The sequence below is a fragment of the Palaemon carinicauda genome, chromosome 39 (assembly GCF_036898095.1).
Source record: "Palaemon carinicauda isolate YSFRI2023 chromosome 39, ASM3689809v2, whole genome shotgun sequence".
Taxonomy (NCBI): domain Eukaryota; kingdom Metazoa; phylum Arthropoda; class Malacostraca; order Decapoda; family Palaemonidae; genus Palaemon; species Palaemon carinicauda.
In genome coordinates, this window is record NC_090763.1 from 68,344,245 (window position 1) to 68,363,774 (window position 19,530).

Genomic DNA, 19,530 nt, shown 5'->3' on the forward strand with positions numbered 1-19,530 from the left:
CCCAATAATAAAGAGCAACTGTAAAATCTTTAAAACTAACAGGTTACTGGAATTAAAAACTTCTAAAGCTTGTAGGACATTTCTTGCATCACTAAAAATGGTAAAATTGCCTTCCTTTTAATGCTATTTTTTTCTATATACAATAGAAGACCTTTGGTAAAGGTCTAAAGGTAATTTCTCCAGCATCAACAAGGAGGCTTGAGATGGGTGAAGTTCTAAAAGCTCCTGTGGCCAATCTGATACCATTATGATGTATAGAATCTAAAATCTTTAATCGGCTTGGGGTCGCTGAATATATTTCACAACCATAACTAATTTTTGAAAAAAATAAGGCTTTTTACAATTTTAAAATAGTTTTGCAGTCTGGCCCCCATGATGTATGGGATACAATCTTTAAAAGATTCAAAGCCACAAGACATTTTACTTTTAAGGCTTTCAAGTGAGGTACATCAGTCAGCCTGCAGTCAAATATCAGCCCTAAAAATCCAGCATCACTTACACATGGGATCTGTTGGCCTTTGATGTACATACCCGGGTTTGGATGTACTCCCCAAATATGACAGAAATGGACAAAAACAGTTTTGCCTGTCAAAAATATAAATCCATTCACATCAGCCCAATGAATAATTTTGTCAATTGAGAGATGCAGTTTTCTCTCAGCCATTGCCATTCCATCTCCAGCAGATATGGGAAAGATCATCTACTTAAGAGTGTTGAGAGAATATCTTGGGGAATGACAGAGGATATCCCATTTACGGTTAATGCAAACAGGAATATACCCTGCACACTACCCTAGGGGGAACTCCTCCTTCCTAAGCTTTCCTCTCTGTCAGTTTCACCTACTCTTACCTTAAAAAATTTATGTGAAACAAATGACTGACTGAACAATAGTAGCTCTCTTCTCAACCCCATATTATGAATGGTTATAAGTATACCATACTGTATCTCCATGCAGTATCCTATGCCTATTCAAGGTAAAATAAACAGATTGTTACATGGTGCAGTTTGGGAGCAAAGGCTTCACAAATAGGGGAATCAAATTGTAGCAACACATCAGTCATTGAGTGCATCTTCCTAAAACCACACTGGATAGCTTATAAAACACCTTTCTTCTCCAGGTACCAAACCAGTCTTGCATTGACCATATTCTCCATGATCTTACATAAACAAGATGTCAATGCAATTGGTCGATAGTTTGTTGCTAAACACTTATTCTTACTGGGTTTTAAAAAATGTTATTTTCATTAGTAAAATAAATTTTTGAATATACTTACCCGATGATCATATAGCTGTCAGCTCTGCTGCCCGACAGAAAAACCTACGGGCGGAATACGCCAGCGATCGCTATACAGGTGGGGGTGTACATCAACAGCGCCATCTGTCAAGTAGGTACTCAAGTACTCGATGTCAACACAGAACCAATTTTCTCCTTGGTCCACTGGGTCTCTATTGGGGAGGACGGGTGGGTCCTTTAATTTATGATCATCGGGTAAGTATATTCAAAAATTTATTTTACTAATGAAAATAACATTTTTCAATATTAAACTTACCCGATGATCATATAGCTGATTCACACCCAGGGGGGTGGGTAGAGACCAGCATTACATGTTGACATTATTATGAGCTAAGTATTCCGTATTTCATTTTAGCAGTTATTCAAAATAACAAACATAAAATAAATAAGTACCTGGTAAGGAAGTCGACTTGAACAATTACTCTGCCTTTTTAAGTACGTCTTCCTTACTGAGCCTCGCGATCCTCATAGGATGCTGAGCGACTCCTAGGAGCTGAAGTATGAAGGGTTGCAACCCATACTACAGGTCCTCATCAAAACCTCTAATCTAGGCGCTTCTCAAGAAATGACTTTGACCACCCGCCAAATCAAGTAGGATGCGAAAGGCTTCTTAGCCTTCCGGACAACCCAAAAACAATAATAAAACATTTCAAGAGAAAGATTAAAAAAGGTTATGGAATTAGGGAATTGTAGTGGTCGAGCCCTCACCACTACTGCACTCGTTGCTACGAATGGTCCCAGAGTGTAGCAGTTCTCGTAAAGAGACTGGACATTCTTAAGATAAAAGACGCGAACACTGATTTGCTTTTCCAATAGGTTGCGTCGAATATACTTTGCAGAGATCTATTTTGTTTAAAGGCCACGGAAGTTGCGACAGCTCTAACTTCGTGTGTCCTTACCTTCAGCAAAGCTTGGTCTTCCTCATTCAGATGGGAATGAGCTTCTCGTATTAACAGTCTGATAAAATAGGATAAAGCATTCTCTGACATAGGCAAAGATGGATTCTTAACTGAACACCATAAAGCTTCAGACGGGCCTCGTAAAGGTTTTTAAATAGAACTTAAGAGCTCTTACAGGACATAATACTCTTTCTAGTTCATTTCCAACCATACGATAAGTTTGGAATATCGAACGATATTGGTCAAGGCCGAGAAGGCAGCTCGTGTTTGGCTAGAAAACCAAGTTGTAGAACATGTAGCCGTTTCGGATGAGAATCCGATGTTCTTGCTGAAGGCATGAATCTCACTGACTCTTTTAGCTGTGGTTAAGCATATCAGGAAAAGAGTCTTAAAGGTGAGATCTTTCAGGGAGGCTGATTGAAGCGGTTCGAACCTGTCTGACATAAGGAATCTTAGTACCATGTCTAAATTCCAACCAGGTGTAACCAAACGACGCTCCTTCGTGGTCTCAAAAGACTTAAGGAGGTCCTGTAGATCTTTATTGTTGGAAAGATCTAAGCCTCTGTGACGGAAGACTGATGCCAACATGCTTCTGTAACCCTTGATAGTGGGAGCTGAAAGAGATCGTTCTTTCCTCAGATATAAGAGAAAGTCAGCTATTTGAGTTACAGAGGTACTGGTCGAGGATACGGATACTGACTTGCACCAGTTTCGGAAGATTTCCCACTTCGATTGGTAGATTCTAAGGGTGGATGTTCTCCTTGCTCTAGCAAACGCTCTGGTTGCCTCCTTCGAAAAGCCTCTAGCTCTCGAGAGTCTTTCGATAGTCTGAAGGCAGTCAGACGAAGAGCGTGGAGGCCTTGGTGTACCTTCTTTACGCGTGGCTGACGTAGAAGGTCCACCCTTAGGGGAAGTGTTCTGGGAACGTCTACTAGCCATCGAAGTACCTCGGTGAGTCATTCTCTCGCGGGCCAGAGGGAAGCAACTAGCGTCAACCTTGTCCCTTCGTGAGAGGCGAACTTCTGCAGTACCTTGTTGACAATCTTGAACGGAGGGAATGCATATAGATCTAGATGTGACCAATCTAGTAGAAAGGCATCTAAATGAACTACTGCTGGGTCCGGGATAGGTGAGCAAACTATTGGGAGCCTCTTGGTCATCGAGGTTGCGAAGAGATCTATGGTTGGCTGGCCCCAGGTGGCCCAAAGTCTCTTGCATACATCCTTGTGGAGGGTCCATTCTGTTGGAATTATTTGTCCCTTCCGACTGAGACAATCTGCTATGACATTCAAGTTGCCTTGGATGAACCTCGTTACTAGTGAAAAGTCTAGACCTTTTGACCAGGTGAGGAGGTCCCTTGCGATCTCGTACCATGTCAGAGAGTAGGTCCCTCCTTGCTTGGAGATGTACGTCAAAGCCGTGTGTTGTCCGAGTTCACCTCCACCACTTTGCCTTGAAGGAGAGACCTGAAGCTTTTACAGGTCAGACGTACTGCCAGTAGCTTCTTGCAGTTGAAATGCATTGTCCTTTGACTCGAGTTCCATAATCCCGAGCATTCCCTACCGTCTAATGTCGCACCCCAGCCTACGTCCGATGCGTCCGAGAAGAGAACGTGGATGGGAGTCTGAACAGTCAGGGGAAGACCCTTTCTAAGGTTGATATAGTCCTTTCACCAAGTCAGACCAGACTTTATCTTTCCGGAAACCGGGATCGAGACCGCTTCTAGCGTCTTGTCCTTTTTCCAGTGAAAAGCTAGATGGTATAGAAGAGGACGGAGGTGTAGTCTTCCTAGTGACACAAATTGAACCACGGATGACAGTGTCCTTACCAGACTCATCCACAGCCTGACAGGGCAGCGTTCCTTCTTCAGCATCTTCTGGATGGATAGCAGGGCTGGGGGTTGATCGTCTTGTTCAGCAACGTCCTCATCAGAGGGTTCCTCATCCGAAACTGATGAGGAAACGGCAACGGAGTGGGCAACGTCTGACTCGCTGAATCCGGTCGCACTGGTGGATGCGTGACGGAGCCGGACGCAATATCATGGAACTGCTGCACAGTCTGTGAACTGTCAACAACCATGGGAACGCGAGGAAGTACAGCGTCAACCAGAAACTGTCTAGACTGTCTGGGTTGTGCAGTCAACACCCTATCGGGTTGCTGAGGTTGACGCACTGCGTCACAACAAGTGCCTCTGCTGGTTGTTGAACGTCTTCCTAGTGACACACTGAACGTCAACAACCACCTCCGAGCGTCGCTTAACGTCAACGTGCGACTGGCAACCCACACTGGGTCGCATCGGTGGAGGAACCACCTCAATTGGCGGACGCGAGTAGGATACCTCAGCGTCAACAGGGCGCACAACCAACCGGTAGGAAGGTTGTTGGCCAGAAGGTTCTTCTCCGTATTAAGTCCTCTACAGTATCAAGGACACAAGCTTGGACTGCATGTCTTGCAGCAAAGCCCATTAAGGGTCTACGGGAGCAGGTGTGGCAACAGACGGGGTTAGCGACTGAAGCGGAACCATTTACCATCCCTGGAAGCCTTGTTATGTGTGACATAATAGTACAGCAAAACTTCAAAGGCTCGACAAAAGTTGAGAAGTTGACCTGTAAACAACTGGAGCGTCTCCTGGCTATGCGCCTGGCCGAGTCTACCAGAATTGAGAAGTCTACCTGGGCAGAGGCATGAACTCCCAAGCTGAGAACTTCTCTCGTGTCCTATCAGACTCTCGCTCTATAAGCCAGATAAAAAGAAGGGAAATCAAAAGGCTGTATCCCTAAAACTCCTCCTGGTACAAAAACCAGTCGCCTAGCCGACGTAACGCTCTCTAGGAGAGCGAGAGAGCACTAGCTTAACAACAACGGCTTCGAAGTAGCTAGGCCTAGTGTAAGTTCTGACGTGAGGCGAACGAGGAGCAGCAGTTACAAGATCCGGACGAAGATCCTTAAAAAAATCATCATGATTTAATTAAAGTCCATAGGAGGCTAAGCAGCTTAAGGCTCATCTCCAAATGACAGAGTCCTCAAAGGAATATCAGTAGGAGGGAGAACAGCACTTTCTCATCTACAGGAACCTTGTCCGAGAAAAGCTAGGTTATCTCAGTGAGGGTCTCACTGGTGCATTAGCAGCAGACCAGCAGGCAACGTTATGTAACTGCTTGACAGTCTGTGAACTGTCAAAAACTGAACTGTCAACCACAACAGGTGCGTGAGGACATACAGCACTGGTGCATAGCAGCAGACCAGAAGGCAACGTTATGTAAATGCTTGACAGTCTGTGAACTGTCAAAAAACTGAACTGTCAACCACAACAGGTGCGTGAGGACATACAGCACTGGTGCATTAGTAGCAGACCAGAAGGCAACGTCATGTAACTGCTCGACAGTCTGTGAACTGTCAACCACAACAGGTGCGTGAGGACATACAGCACTGGTGCATTAGTAGCAGACCAGAAGGCAACGTCATGTAACTGCTTGACAGTCTGTGAGCTGGCAACAACCAAAGCTGTGTGGGGAAGCCTCAACTCCTGACTGACTAGACTGCTGCGGGCGAGTGGCGGTAACCACAGTGGGTTGCGGAGGCTGACGCACCGTGTCAAAACACGGCAGCTTAACTCCACCCTCCTGTTGTTGTGGTAGCACACGCACGTCAACGGAGGGTTCCGTGCGTCTGTGAACGTCAGCATGCGTCTGGCAGGGTCGACTGCGCATGGGTGGAGGAGCTCTCACAGCTGGAGTGTGGGAGCAGGCAGCCACAGCGTCTGCTGGGCGCACAACCGTGGTAGGTTGTAGGCTAACGGGTGCAGCGTCAACCTTCTCCGCACGATAATCCTGCAAAAAAGATGCTAACTGTGTCTGCATAGACTGTAGCAAAGACCACTTAGGGTCTACAGCAGCAGGTGCGGCAACAGACGGTGTTACTGCCTGTTGCGGTACCGCTTTACCTCTCTTAGGAGGTGTGCAGTCATCGGAAGACTGCAGCGAGTCCGAACTGACCCAGTGGCTACACCTGGGCCGTTGGACTTGCGCGGAAGGGACCGACTTGCACTTAATAAGCTGCGAGACCTTGGTCCATGGTTTCTTACGAGAAACCTCTTCCGCAGACGAGAAGTAAATGGGCTCTCTCGTCTTTGTGTGGGTGGGGCGATCTTGGGTAGATACGCCCGAAACCACGGAGGGAAACGTCTGTTCGTTGATCAAGGCCTGACGAACCCATAAGTCGTTCGACATTACTTCTCCCCTGGGCTTGGGAGCTTGCAAGAGGTCCCGGACTAGGTGAACGACAGGCACGAACAGACGAACCCTCGGACGCAACACTGTAACACTTTGCGCATATCACTTAGATTTTCTGTTTTGCACTTATTTCACTGAAATCGAAACTTTTACTGATTTCTACCTGAAACACGCAATTCTACCCTTCATTAAAAGGTAGTAATTGCGAAAACAGTCGTATAATGCAGCTCATTAATACTAGCAAAAACAGAAAACATATATAAAGATAAAGAATTCAGTGGCTGGGAAAGAGACTAAACACTAGTTCAAATAAACTACGTTTACAATCTCTCACCGCACATAGCCTGGGGACAAGAATAAAACCCTAGAAACGTTTTACCTTCTTCCCCGTACAGCGACTAGGGAGGAGAGTAACGCGAGAACAACGTTACCCGCTTGAACAGAACGTTTTTTCTCCTCTCTCTCCCTCCGTCTCTATCTCTCTCTCTCTTTCTCTCTTGATTTCGCACCTGAGAGAAGAGCCCAATTATATATCGTCAAAACATGTTATTTGGCTAAAGGAAAAAAACTAAAAAGGTTTTCCAAATAAAAAGTTCCTTTAATTTAGAATTTAAACCATTTAAGCTAAGAAAGAATGAACGAAACGTCAGAATCGATTTACTCTTACTGCAAAGTGAAACCGTGATACACTCTCTCTCTATCGTAACGATAGAGCGCATGTTGAACGTCCTGAACGTCAACAACTGCGTAGTCTAAAAAACTAAACGTTAGTTCATCTTTGAAAACAGTACGAGACTGTCAAAGAAATTCTTTCATAAAACATTAAATTTAAAAAGTTTTAAATTCTTTAAAGACTAAATACGATATAACGGGATCAACGTTGATTAACTTCGGTTCCAAGTTAGGACCGCCTACTATCAGGAAAGGTCGCATATAAACAGAACATAAAAATTTATTTTTATATGTTTATAATAAAAGGAAAGTTAATCGAAGAGGCCTAATAAAGGCGGAGAGATATAAAATATATAGATCTATAACGTGTTAAGCAAAATTACTAAAAACCTAAACACACTTCCGTCTAAGGGAAGGGTCGGCCATTTAAAAGTGAAAGAGAGTCCATACTCTCTTTGTCACCATAATTAAATCTATCCAAAACGAGTTCAAGTTTTGAAATGAAGATACTGTAAAACCCCTGCATAGCGAAAGCTCAAAACTGGAATAGTGTACTTCACCAAATAGTTGTGAAAACAAATCCAGTTAGAAACAGCGTATTTAGTATGGCTTGCCAGTGGCACGACAGAGAGAAAATTGGTTCTGTGTTGACATCGAGTACTTGAGTACCTACTTGACAGATGGCGCTGTTGATGTACACCCCCACCTGTATAGCGATCGCTGGCGTATTCCGCCCGTAGGTTTTTCTGTCGGGCAGCAGAGCTGACAGCTATATGATCATCGGGTAAGTTTAATATTGAAAATGCTAAAATAATGGCTAGTTCCCTAACACTTGGGTAACTACGATCATGCCATATTATGTTAATAATGCTTAAAATAACTAAGAATTAAAGGGTACTGTACATGTTTAATCATTGCATATGGAATTCCCTCAGAGCCAAGGGCTGCCTTACTGCAAGGAGCAAGAGCAGAATCAAATTTCCCTTTGGTAAAAGGAGCATTATAAGATTCCTCCCTTTCTGTTGTAAAATTTCATAGTTTTCGTTCTTCAATGCTCCTATACTGGTGACCAAGAGCTGCTTCACACTCGCATGATACCTTGAAGAAATGTTCAGCCAAAGCATTGCTAGCCTCAGGTGCTCCAGTCACATACTGACCATTCACCTTCAACACTGATGGTGGGTTGCGGGTAAACTTGCCAATCATTTAGCTTTCCCCTTTACAGAAAATGGTGATGTTCTACTGTTAAATGAAGAAAAAAGCAATATCCAAGACTGGCACCTAGCTTCCTTCATTGCACGACAGAACTATGCTCTACATTTCTTGTATATTACCAAATTTTCCTCTGTATGGTGTCTATACAATCGAGTCAGAGATTTTCTTGTAGCTCTGTGCAGGGTAGTTAGTTCTGATGAGCACCAAGGGACTGGTCGCCGTTTGAACAATACTGTTGTTTTGTGAATCAAACGGATTCCTGCTTTATGAAGAGTTCCATTCAATAAGTCTATGGTATCAACTACATTTCTCTTGAAATCTATCCCAGTCTACCTTGTTAAGGTTCCATTGTGGCAATATCTGTAAGGGTGGATTATTGTTGGTGTTTATAATAATTGGTGCATGATCACTAGTATGCCAATCGTCTAATGCTCTCCAATCAAAATTGAGAAGGCAGTTAGAGCTTACAAATGAAAGGTCAACGCATAAAAAGGTACCTGTCTGAACATGAAACTTCGTAGGCTCTCCTGTATTATGGAGTCCCACATCTTCATTTTCCTCAATTGATGATATAATGTTGCCCCTTTTATTTGCTAAAACATCATCCCATAAGGGATGTCTACCATTAAAATCTCCCTGTAAGAGAAAAGGTTGAGGGAGTTGTTGAATCACCTCTACTGGATTATCATACAAGAGGTTGTCATTTGGAGGCAAGTTAAGAGAAAACAGTGTATTTTCTTCCTACATAAATTTATACAACTACTGCCAACAGAGGGGTATGAATAGACAAGGATATTTGGAGTACATTTCGATGAATGTATATAAGACTTCCGCCATGCTTGTTGATCATATTGTGTCCTATAGCTAAAATATCCTCGAGGACAAGGAGCATCATCATCAATCTTGCTCTCCTGTAGACATACAATTATGGGGGAGTGCTCATGAATGAGGAGCTTAAATCCTTCATATTTAGCCCTTAGGCCCTTACAATTCCATTGCAAAATGGAAGAAAAATGTTATTTTGATAATAAAATAAATTTTTGAATATACTTACCCGGTGATTATATAGCTGCAACTCTGTTGCCCGACAGACAACTCTAAGGTAAAAACTCGCCAGCGATCGCTACACAGGTTGCGGGTGTGCCCAACAGCGCCATCTGTCGTCCAGATACCCAGTACTCAATGTAAACAAAGACTCAATTTTCTCCTCGTCCCACTGCGTCTCTATTGGGGAGGAAGGGAGGGTCCTTTAATTTATAATCACCGAGTAAGTATATTCAAAAATTTATTTTATTATCAAAATAACATTTTTCAATATTTAACTTAGCCGGTGATTATATAGCTGATTCACACCCAGGGGGGTGGGTAGAGACCAGCAATATATGTTTACACTTTTATGAGCTAAGAGTTTTTATTTCATTTTTTAGAAGTTATCAAAATAACAAAAAACAAAATAAATAGGTACCTGGTAAGGAAGTCGACTTGAACAATTACTCTGCCTTTTAAGTACGTCTTCCTTACGGAGCCTCGCGATCCTCTTAGGATGCTGATCGACCCCTAGGATCTGAAGTATCAAGGGTTGCAACCCATACAACAGGACCTCATCAAAACCCCTAATCTAGGCGCTCTCAAGAAATGACTTTGACCACCCGCCAAATCAACCAGGATGCGAAAGGCTTCTTAGCCTTCCGGACAACCCAAAAAACAATAAAAACATTTCAAGAGAAAGATTAAAAGGGTATGGAATTAGGGAATTGTAGTGGTTGAGCCCTCACCCACTACTGCACTCGCTGCTACGAATGGTCCCAGTGTGTAGCAGTCCTCGTAAAGAGACTGGACATCCTTTAGATAAAAAGACGCAAACACTGACTTGCTTCTCCAATAGGTTGCGTCCATTATACTTCGCAGAGATCTATTTTGCTTAAAGGCCACGGAAGTTGCGACAGCTCTAACTTCGTGTGTCCTTACCTTCAGCAATGCTTGGTCTTCCTCACTCAGATGGGAATGAGCTTCTCGTATTAACAGTCTGATAAAATAGGATAAAGCATTCTTTGACATAGGCAAAGATGGTTTCTTAACTGAACACCATAAAGCTTCAGATAGGCCTCGTAAAGGTTTAGTTCGTTTTAAATAGAACTTAAGAGCTCTCACAGGGCATAAGACTCTTTCTAGTTCATTGCCTACCATATTCGATAAGCTGGGAATATCGAACGATTTCGGCCAAGGTCGAGAAGGCAGCTCATTTTTGGCTAGAAAACCAAGTTGTAGTGAACATGTAGCTTTTTCTGACGAAAATCCGATGTTCTTGCTGAAGGCATGAATCTCACTGACTCTTTTAGCTGTGGCTAAGCATACCAGGAAAAGTGTCTTTAAGGTGAGATCTTTCAGGGAGGCTGATTGTAGCGGTTCAAACCTGTCTGACATGAGGAATCTTAGTACCACGTCTAAATTCCAACCAGGTGTTACCAAACGACGCTCCTTCGTGGTCTCAAAAGACTTAAGGAGGTCCTGTAGATCTTTATTGTTGGAAAGATCTAAGCCTCTATGCCGGAAGACCGATGCCAACATGCTTCTGTAGCCCTTGATAGTGGGAGCTGAAAGGGATCGTTCTTTTCTCAGGTATAAGAGAAAGTCAGCTATTTGAGCTACAGAGGTACTGGTCGAGGATACAGATACTGACTTGCACCAGTTTCGGAAGACTTCCCACTTCGATTGGTAGACTCTAAGGGTGGATGTTCTCCTTGCTCTAGCAATCGCACTGGCTGCCTCCTTCGAAAAGCCTCTAGCTCTCGAGAGTCTTTCGATAGTCTGAAGGCAGTCAGACGAAGAGTGTGGAGGCTTTGGTGTACCTTCTTTACGTGTGGCTGACGTAGAAGGTCCACCCTTAGAGGAAGACTTCTGGGAACGTCTACTAGCCATCGAAGTACCTCGGTGAACCATTCTCTCGCGGGCCAGAGGGGAGCAACTAGCGTCAACCTTGTCCCTTCGTGAGAGGCGAACTTCTGCAGTACCTTGTTGACAATCTTAAACGGTGGGAATGCGTATAGATCTAGATGCGACCAATCTAGGAGAAAGGCATCTACTGTATATGTATTGCTGCTGGGTCCGGGATTGGTGAGCAATATATTGGGAGCCTCTTGGTCATCGAGGTTGCAAAGAGATCTATGGTTGGTTGGCCCCAAGTGGCCCAAAGTCTCTTGCATACATCCTTGTGGAGGGTCCATTCTGTTGGAATTACATGCCCCTTCCGACTGAGACAATCTGCCATGACATTCAAGTTGCCTTGGATGAACCTCGTTACTAGTGAAATGTTTTGACCTTTTGACCAGATGAGCAGGTCCCTTGCGATCTCGTACAACGTCAGTGAGTGGGTCCCTCCTTGCTTGGAGATGTACGCCAAGGCAGTGGTGTTGTCCGAGTTCACCTCCACCACTTTGCCTTGAAGGAGAGACCTGAAGCTTTTCAAGGCCAGATGTACTGCCAGTAGCTCCTTGCAATTGATATGCATTATCCTTTGACTCGAGTCCCATAGTCCCGAACATTCCCGACCGTCTAATGTCGCGCCCCAGCCTACGTCCGATGCGTCCGAGAAGAGAACGTGGTTGGGAGTCTGAACAGCCAGGGGAAGACCCTCTCTTAGGCTGATACTGTCCTTCCACCAAGTCAGGCAAGACTTCATCTTCTCGGAAATGGGGATCGAGACCGCTTCTAGCGTCTTGTCCTTTTTCCAGTGAAATGCTAGGTGGTATTGAAGAGGACGGAGGTGTAGTCTTCCTAATGACACAAACTGTTCCAGGGATGATAGCGTCCCTATCAGACTCATCCACTTCCTGACTGAACATCATTCCTTCTTCAGCATGTTCTGGATGCATAACTGGGCTTGGCTTGTTCTGGGGGCCGACGGAAAAGCCCGAAAAGCTAGACTGTGAATCTCCATCCCTAAATACACAATAGTTTGGGATGGGACCAGTTGTGACTTTTCCATATTGACAAGGAGACCCAATTCCTTGGTCAGATCTAGAGTCCACTTTAGATCCTTCAGACAGCGACGACTGGAAGAAGCTCTGAGAAGCCAGTCGTCCAAATAGAGGGAGGCTCGGATGTCCGCTAAATGAAGGAATTTGGCTACATTCCTCATCAGCCTCGTAAACACAAGAGGAGCTGTGCTTAGGCCAAAGCACAGGGCTTGAAACTGGTAGACAACCTTTTCGAAAACGAATCTCAGAAAAGGTTGGGAGTCCGGGTGGATGGGGACGTGGAAGTAGGCGTCCCTTAGGTCTAAAGAGACCATCCAGTCTTCCCTTCTGACCGCTGCTAAGACTGACTTCGTGGTCTCCTGACGGTTGTTGAACCTCTCGAACGTCAACGGAGACCTCCGTGCGTCGCTTAACGTCAACATGCGGCTGGCAGATCACACTGGAACGCATGGGTGGCGGAACTCTCTCAACTGGTGTGCGTGAGAAGGTTACCTCAGCGTCCACAGGACGCACAACCGATCGTGTGGAAGGTTGTATGCTAGGTACTGCACTAGCTGGTGCGGCAGCAACCTTCTCCGCACGAAAGTCCTGCATTAGAGACGTCAGTTTAGACTGCATGTCTTGCAGTAGAGACCACTTAGGGTCTACAGGAGCAGGTGCGGCGACAGACGGTGTTACTGTCTGAAGCGGTACCGCTTTGCCTCTCTTAGGCGGTGAGCAGTCATCGGATGACGGCAGCGAGTCCGAACTGACCCAGTGGCTACAACTGGGCCGTTGGACTTGCGCGGAAGGGACCGACTTGCGTTTTAACGGTCGTGAGACCTTGGTCCAGGGTTTCTTGCGAGAAACACCTTCCGAAGACGAGGTATAAATGGGCTCTCTCATCTTAGTTAGGCAGGGGCGATCTTGGGTAGATACGCCCGATACCACGGAGGGAACGTCTGTTCGCTGATTAAAGCCTCTCGAACCCATTTGTCGTACGACATTGCTTCTCCCCTGGACTTGGGAGCTTGCAAGAGGTCCCGGACTAGGAGGACGACAGGCACGAACAGACGAACCCTCAAGCGCAACACTATCCACAACACTATCACTCGGCACTATAGTACTTCCCACTGCACTTTTGCACTTAAGCTCCTTCACATCCGCCATGAGCTGATTACGGTCACTAGCAAGGGACTCAACTCTCTCACCCAGAGCCTGGATGGCACGCATCATATCAGCCATCGAAGGTTCCTGAGTGCCAGGAGGGGGGTTAGGAGCAACCACTACAGGGGAAGGAATAGGTTGTGGGGCATGAGGAGAGGATATATCAATAGAACGAGAAGAACTTCTCCTAACTCTATCTCTCTCTAGCCTACGTGTATACTTTTGGAATTCGATAAAATCGAATTCCGAAAGCCCAACGCACTCCTCACACCGATCTTCCAATTGACAGGTTTTATCCCGACAATTGGAACAAACAGTGTGAGGGTCGATAGAAGCCTTCGGAAGACGCCTTGAACAGTCCCTAGCATTGCACTTCCTAAATTTGGGGACTTGTGAAGGGTCAGCCATTTTGAATTGGTCAAAGGGAAATTCAAAAAACTATCAAAAAGTCATCAACAAAGAATCCGTTATCAAAAAGAGTTCAAGGATTTGTGTGAAGAGAAACCCTGCACAGCGAAAGCTCAAAACTAGAATAAAGTACTTCACCAATTAGTTGTGAAAAAACTCCAGTTTAGCAACAGCGAGTAAGTACGTCTTGTCGATAGCTCGACAGAGAGAAAATTGAGTCTTTGTTTACATTGAGTACTGGGTATCTGGACGACAGATGGCGCTGTTGGGCACACCCGCAACCTGTGTAGCGATCGCTGGCGAGTTTTTACCGTAGAGTTGTCTGTCGGGCAACAGAGTTGCAGCTATATAATCACCGGCTAAGTTAAATATTGAAAAAATTATGTTTCATTTCTGGAAGAGACCTTGGATGGAGCCTTCCCATTAGCAATTTTTTTTATCTGAGATTATTTCCCATTGGCTTCCTTACAGAAGGTCTTGATAAACTGGGTTTTGCAGCAGTCTTTTTCTTTGTGTCCTTTCTATCTAATTGAGGGGGATGGTAGACCTAAACTTGATTTTTTCATTGATTTAAGTAGTTTTCTTATTGAGCTAAAAAATATTAATAGACATAATTTCCTTTCTATTTGATGTCATCCTTTTTCGTGTTCTTTAACCCATATTTACAATAAAAACTCCTACGGTCCATTCCCAAGGAAAATTCCTAAATTTCCTTGTTTTGACCTTAAAATCTTTCATTGAGTGATCTTAAGGGTATTTACTCAGTCTGCGCAGGTTTACTTTCATCTCTTATAATCACTGGTATAAAGGATATACAGTACAGTATGCAGTAAAGTATTCAAGTTTTTCCACATTTTCAATGTAAAGCTCCTTTTAAAATTCCAAAATTTTTATGTTTCCCTTTTGGCTTTAAAATTTCTCAAGGAATGATTTTAGAAGTATTCATTGGGTCTGCACATGTTTACTTTTATCTGTTCAAATTATAAAGGATATATACGGTATCTAGTTTTCCCATATTTTCGATGGAAAATATCATTGGTCTGTACCCATGAAAAAATTCCAAATTCTTGTTTCCATTTTTGCCTTTAAAAAGACCAAACCAAGTTAACCTTAAAGAAACGCAAAATTCTTCCAGCTAGCCTGGAAACCCTTGCTAGCAACCATATGGTCTGGATAATAAGTATTAATAATGGGGTCACTGGCCTAGGTAAGAGTTGCATAGCATATCTCACCTTAAAAAGGCAGCAGTGACACTTGATGAGAAGTTTCCGCAGCCACAAATCCTCATTTAATATGTCTGACATGAGGCAAGATATGTCAGCCTAAGATTAGCCTGGTGAGATATATCAATGCACACAAACAATGAGAGTGTTCAAACTGCATTTTACGTCTGTTAAAGAACTCTGAATGTCATCATCGCTAACTATGGATTGCTATTAGATTAGATTCTAATTGAAGTAGGTTTTTTGGCACTTAATTAATACAGTATATTCTTAACCGCACATTTGTGTATGAATAAAATCAAGAGAAGCATATTTTAAGTATAAAAGTGTAAAGTTACAATGCAATAAATCATATCATAAAGTAGGATTCAAAAACATATAACTAAAAATGACAAATTCGTAGATAATTTGTATTTTTCCTAACTATACAAACCTTAGCTATTTAATATGGGTATTACTTTCGGCGTAGCTGAAATGACGAGCCATTAGAATTTTAACGAGGGATTACTACCCCTTCGCTAGTTAGCGAGGGGGTGGGGAGGGGTACCTTGCTAACCCCCCCCCCCCACCACACACACACACCTGTGAATACTTCACTTTGCTTAGAGGTAGGACTTTCCGGGGGATAGGGCTGGCGGGCAAGTTTGATTAAATAGCTAAGGTTTGTATAGTTAGGAAAAATGTTATTTTGATAATAAAATAAATTTTTGAATATACTTACCCGGTGATTATATAGCTGCAACTCTGTTGCCCGACAGACAACTCTACGGTAAAAACTCGCCAGCGATCGCTACATAGGTTGCGGGTGTGCCCAACAGCGCCATCTGTCGTCCAGATACCCAGTACTCAATGTAAACAAAGACTCAATTTTCTCCTCGTCCCACTGCGTCTCTATTGGGGAGGAAGGGAGGGTCCTTTAATTTATAATCACCGGGTAAGTATATTCAAAAATTTATTTTATTATCAAAATAACATTTTTCAATATTTAACTTAGCCGGTGATTATATAGCTGATTCACACCCAGGGGGGTGGGTAGAGACCAGCAATATATGTTTACACTTTTATGAGCTAAGAGTTTTTATTTCATTTTAGAAGTTATCAAAATAACAAAAACAAAATAAATAGGTACCTGGTAAGGAAGTCGACTTGAACAATTACTCTGCCTTTTAAGTACGTCTTCCTTACGGAGCCTCGCGATCCTCTTAGGATGCTGATCGACCCCTAGGATCTGAAGTATCAAGGGTTGCAACCCATACAACAGGACCTCATCAAAACCCCTAATCTAGGCGCTCTCAAGAAATGACTTTGACCACCCGCCAAATCAACCAGGATGCGAAAGGCTTCTTAGCCTTCCGGACAACCCAAAAACAACAATAAAAACATTTCAAGAGAAAGATTAAAAGGGTATGGAATTAGGGAATTGTAGTGGTTGAGCCCTCACCCACTACTGCACTCGCTGCTACGAATGGTCCCAGTGTGTAGCAGTTCTTGTAAAGAGACTGGACATCTTTCAAGTAAAATGACGCGAACACTGACTTGCTTCTCCAATAGGTTGCGTCCATTATACTTTGCAGAGATATATTTTGCTTAAAGGCCACGGAAGTTGTTACAGGTCTAACTTCGTGCGTCTTCACCTTAAGCAAAGTTCGGTCTTCCTCACTCAGATGTGAATGAGCTTCTCGTATTAACAATCTGATAAAGTCTGACCAAGCATTCTTTGACAAAGGCAAGGATGGTTTCTTAACTGAACACCATAAAGCTTCAGATTGGCCTTGTAAAGGTTTAGTACGCTTTAAATAGAACTTAAGAGCTCTAACAGGGCATAAGACTCTTTCTAGTTCATTGCCTACGATCTCCGATAAGCTGGGGATATCGAAAGATTTAGGCCAAGGCCGAGAAGGCAGCTCATTTTTGGCTAGAAAACCAAGTTGTAGTGAACAAGTGGCTTTTTCTGACGAAAATCCTATGTTCTTGCTGAAGGCATGAATCTCACTGGCTCTTTTAGCCGAGGCTAAGCATACCAGGAAAAGAGTCTTAAGAGCGAGATCTTTCAGGGAGGCTGATTGTAACGGCTCCAACCTGTCTGACATGAAGAATCTTAGTACCACGTCTAAATTCCATCCAGGGGTAGCCAAACGACGCTCCTTGGTGGTCTCAAAAGACTTAAGGAGGTCTTGCAGATCTTTATGTTTGGAAAGATCTAAGCCTCTATGCCGGAAGACCGATGCCAACATGCTTCTGTAGCCCTTGATAGTGGGAGCTGAAAGGGATCGTCCTTTTCTCAGGTATAAGAGAAAAACAGCTATTTGAGCTACAGAGGTACTGGTCGAGGATACAGAAACTGACTTGCACCAGTCTCGGAAGACTTCCCACTTCGATTGGTAGACTCTAATGGAAGAAGCTCTCCTTGCTCTAGCAATCGCACTGGCTGCTTCCTTCGAAAAGCCTCTAGCTCTCGAGAGTCTTTCGATAGTCTGAAGGCAGTCAGACGAAGAGCGTGGAGGCTTTGGAGTACCTTCTTTACGTGTGGCTGACGTAGAAGGTCTACCCTTAGAGGAAGACTATTGGGAACGTCTACTAACCATCGAAGTATCTCGGTGAACCATTCTCTCGCGGGCCAGAGGGAAGCAACTAACGTCAACCTTGTCCCTTCGTGAGAGGCGAACTTCTGCAGTACCTTGTTGACAATCTTGAACGGTGGGAATGCGTAGAGATCCAGATGTGACCAATCTAGGAGGAAAGCATCTATATGTATTGCTGCTGGGTCCGGGACTGGAGAGCAATAGATTGGAAGCCTCTTGGTCAGCGAGGTTGCAAAGAGATCTATGGAAGGTTTTACCCCAAGTGGCCCAAAGTCTCTTGCACACATCCTTGTGGAGGGTCCATTCGGTTGGAATTACTTGTCCTTTCCGACTGAGACAATCTGCTATGACGTTCAAGTCGCCTTGGATGAACCTCGTTACTAGGGAGATGTCTTGACCTTTTGACCAGATGAGCAGGTCCCTTGCGATCTCGTACAACGTCAGTGAGTGGGTACCTCCTTGTTTGGAGATGTACGCCAAGGCCGTGGTGATGTCCGAGTTAACTTCCACCACTTTGCCTCGAAGGAGAGACTTGAAGCTTTTCAAGGCCAGATGTACTGCCAACAGCTCCTTGCAGTTGATATGCATGCTCCTCTGACTCGAGTTCCACAGTCCTGAGCATTCCCGACCGTCTAGTGTCGCGCCCCAGCCCACGTCCGATGCGTCCGAGAAGAGAACGTGGTTGGGAGTCTGAACAGCCAGGGGAAGACCCTCTCTTAGGTTGATATTGTCCTTCCACCAAGTCAGACAAGACTTTATCTTTTCGGAAACCGGGATCGAGACCGCTTCTAGCGTCTTGTCCTTTTTCCAGTGAAAAGCTAGATGGTATTGAAGAGGACGGAGGTGTAGTCTTCCTAGTGACACAAATTGTTCCACGGATGACAGCGTCCCTACCAGACTCATCCACAGCCTGACTGAGCAGCGTTCCTTCTTCAGCATCTTCTGGATGGATAGCAGGGCTTGATCTATTCTGGGGGCTGATCGTCTTGTTGTTCAGCAACGTCCTCATCAGAGGGTTCCTCATCCGAAAACTGATGAGGAAACGGCAACGGAGTGGGCAACGTCTGGCTCGCTGAGTCCGGTCGCACTGGTGGATGCGTGACGGAGCCGGACGCAACATCATGGAACTGCTGCACAGTCTGTGAACTGTCAACAACCATGGGTGCGCGAGGAAGCACAGCGTCAACCCGAGACTGTCTAGACCGTCTGGGTTGTGCAGTCAACACCCTACCGGGTTGCTGAGGTTGACGCACTGCGTCAAAACAAGTCACCTCTGCTGGTTGTTGAACGTCCTGAACGTCAACAACCACCTCCGAGCGTCGCTTAACGTCAACGTGCGGCTGGCAACCCACACTGGGTTGCATCGGTGGAGGAACCACCTCAACTGGCAGACGCGAGTAGGTTACCTCAGCGTCAACAGGGCGCACAACCGACCGGTTGGAAGGTTGTTGGCCAGAAGGTTCGGTAGCAACCTTCTCCGCATTAAAGTCCTCTATCAAGGACGCAAGCTTGGACTGCATGTCTTGCAGCAAAGCCCATTTAGGGTCTACGGGAGCAGGTGTGGCAACAGACGGGGTTAGCGACTGAGGCGGTACCGCTTACCATCCCTGAAAGCCTTGTTATGCATGACATAATTATACAGCAAAACTTCAAAGGCTCGAAAATAGCTGTGAAGTTGACCTGTAAACAACTTGGAGCGTCTCCTGGCCAGGCGCCAGGGAGAGTCTACGAGAATTGAGAAGTCTATCTGGGCAGAGGCATGAACTCCCAAGCCGAGAACTTCTCTCGTGTCATATCAGACTCTCGCTCTATAAACCAGTTTAAAAGAAGGGAAAGCAAAGGCTGTATCCCCCAAACTCCTCTTGGTGAAAAACCAGTCGCCT

At 44.6% G+C, this 19,530-nt stretch overlaps 1 protein-coding gene across 1 annotated transcript in view; it reads right to left on the reverse strand.

Annotated features, from left to right (window-relative positions):
• LOC137631242 (uncharacterized) overlaps positions 1 to 19,530 on the reverse strand; it is a 107,874-nt gene that overhangs the window by 48,287 nt on the left and 40,057 nt on the right. The window lies entirely within an intron of this gene.